Source organism: Eulemur rufifrons, chromosome 18, assembly GCF_041146395.1.
Source record: "Eulemur rufifrons isolate Redbay chromosome 18, OSU_ERuf_1, whole genome shotgun sequence".
Taxonomy (NCBI): domain Eukaryota; kingdom Metazoa; phylum Chordata; class Mammalia; order Primates; family Lemuridae; genus Eulemur; species Eulemur rufifrons.
This window is the reverse complement of record NC_091000.1, coordinates 68,451,333-68,453,958: the sequence shown is the minus strand read 5'-3', so window position 1 is coordinate 68,453,958 and position 2,626 is coordinate 68,451,333.

Below are 2,626 nucleotides of genomic sequence, written 5' to 3'. Positions count from 1 at the left end.
AAATGCCCTGGACCAGTAAAGTCATTGGCCGATGGGTCTACACGCTCCCTGGCCTCTTTATGTCTGGCCTCCAGGCATGCCGTCTACCCCCAGAGCCTGTAAGCAATAACATCTTTATTTCTATCTTATGTCTTTCCTACTCATTGAAGGGATGTTCTCCATCTTAAAGATCCTAAATTAAAACAGATACATGTGTCAAAACTAAGAAGCCAACATGGATACATTACTATTAACTAAACTACAGACTTCATTTGGATTTCACAGTTTTTCCATTAATGTCAGCCTAAGTATTTTAAAAATAGTCAGCAGAAAAATTGGATTTAATTTTACGGTGGTAATTTATAAATAAACAAATGATATTCTTGAGAAACTTATTTATCAATAACATGTCACCTTTAACTATATATTATATCAATGTACTTGAGAAATCAGGCCTTGGTAAAGATTTTTCTTCACTAAGTAATGCATGTGAAATATGGTAAGTGACAATAATAATACAGTGACCTTATAAATACCTCAAGATTTATAAGGCATGCAATTAATAACATAGTGTTTCTGAAATGTAAATAAAAGTCATATTAAGACAAAATATGTTTAAGTGATAAAGGTAAAATTTGTTATTCTCTCTATCTGTATAGATATTACAGGATCTCTAGAATGTATTACTTCAAGACTTATTTACTAAGAAAACTGATAAGTTTGATAGTTTCAAAAAATGACACATTTGTTTCAATGCAGATGTTTTTGCCACTTTGAGAGTTTTCCAAAGTATTTGCTGTCAATGACATATTTCTAAGTGATCTGCATCAATAATGTGACAGTAGCTTCAGACCAGGAACCTTCGCTCCTTAGAAGAAGGCCGCGTGTTAACAAGGGTGTTGAGTCTAAGACTGCAGTGTCTACACTGGTGTTATATTTACATCCTCTCCAGTGTCACCTTTTCTATGATACGATTTGAAAATATTTTGTACATACTAGTAAGACCATAGGAATTTATAAGTGTTATGTGTCTAGCACATATGAAAAAACTAGACACTGTGGAAAGAAAGGTTATGTTTGCATGAGAAACTAATGTTTGGTTTAGGCATGTGAGTTGTTCAGAAACATGGTCTGGTCAAATTTATGTCAGTCTTAATAGAAATGTGGCTGATAAACAACTAATGCTTGACATATGGAACTAGTACAGACTATTTTGCCTAAGATTGTATACTTGATAAAATTTTTTTTTTTAAAGTTTCAGAAGGTGGTTTAATGTTCAAAAAAATATGTATAGGAGAAACAGGCTTGGGGATTCAAGATGGCTGACCAGAGACATCGGCTGCCAAAGCATCTCAGTGAGAAGGAAAAGTTTTAGGTGAAAGAGAAACAAACAAACATAGATCAGGTATAATTCTGAGGGAAGGGTGCCAGAACCTACAAGAGACTCCACGGGAAGAAGGTGTGGAGCAGAACAAGGAGGAGCAAAATATTGGCAGAAATCAACTGGCTTCGCCATCAGTGAAAAGCGCAGGTGGACCGGTTTGTTTCTCCCTCCCTCACATCTCTGACGGCCAGCGGATTCCCGAGCTGCTGGAGAGACTTTCTTCCTCCATGAGCTCAAAAGCTGCTGCTGCCAGTGAACTGGGAGCTTCCTGTGGACAAAGCACCAGGCTTCCCCCTGCCCCTAGGGTGCTCCTTGTCACCACAGACTCAGATGCTCATTCACACACAAACATTTCCCAACTCTGGCCTAGACTGTGGGAGTCATAGGGGTCTAATGGGTTCCAGGGCATCTGCATGACTCCAGAGCCTGATTCCAGGTGGGCTGCTTCCTGAAGGGAGGGACAGAGATGACCAGAGTGCTAGCATTCCTCCATCTGGACTCTTCTCCTCCCCTTCCCTCCCCACCTGTGGCTGCCGAGAGCTCTTAAGGTCCTGCTGCAGACTGAGAGGTGCTCCAACTATGAGCTCCCTGCTCACTGGCCCTCCCTGGTGCTGCTTGCAGGGCGGCTCCATCAGAGCAGGGCATGCCCCCGAGCAGAAGGACGTCAAACCTGCCTGAGCACCCCATAGGCAACTCAGGACCTGCATACTTTTCCCTGGCATGGTCAGGGATTAATCTTCAGTGATCCAGGCTCAGGCCTGCATGCTAGATCCCAGGCCCCAGGTCTCAATCGTGTTGCCTGGGGGCACAGAGGGGACATTTGTGAACTAATCTCTGGAGGCGAGGGAGCCTGTGGGGGCAGAACTGAGAGGAGAGTGAAGTGTGGGTCCCAGCCACTGTGTACTCATGGGGCACCCCTCCCCCCACAAGAAGGCTGTGCTTTCAGCCCAGGCCGGGATCATGGGTGAAGTTCCCCAGTCTGCAGCACAGTCGTGGGAGAGCTCAGCTAGTTTGAACTCCTGCCTGCTGGCAGATGCCAGAGGGAAACCGCAGAGCAGAGGAGAGCAGAGAAGAGGGAAGCCTGCAGGGGACAGCCAGATTGTGAAACTCAGATGGCCCCGCCTCCACAAGCAGACTTTCTGGTTGGCTGGGACCACTTCAGCCCCTCCTTGTGGCTTTGCCCAGAAGCTGGGAGCAGACTTTTGACTTCTGCTGAAGCAGATACCTTGCCAGCTTTTGTGGAGCCTGAAGGCAAGCTCACCC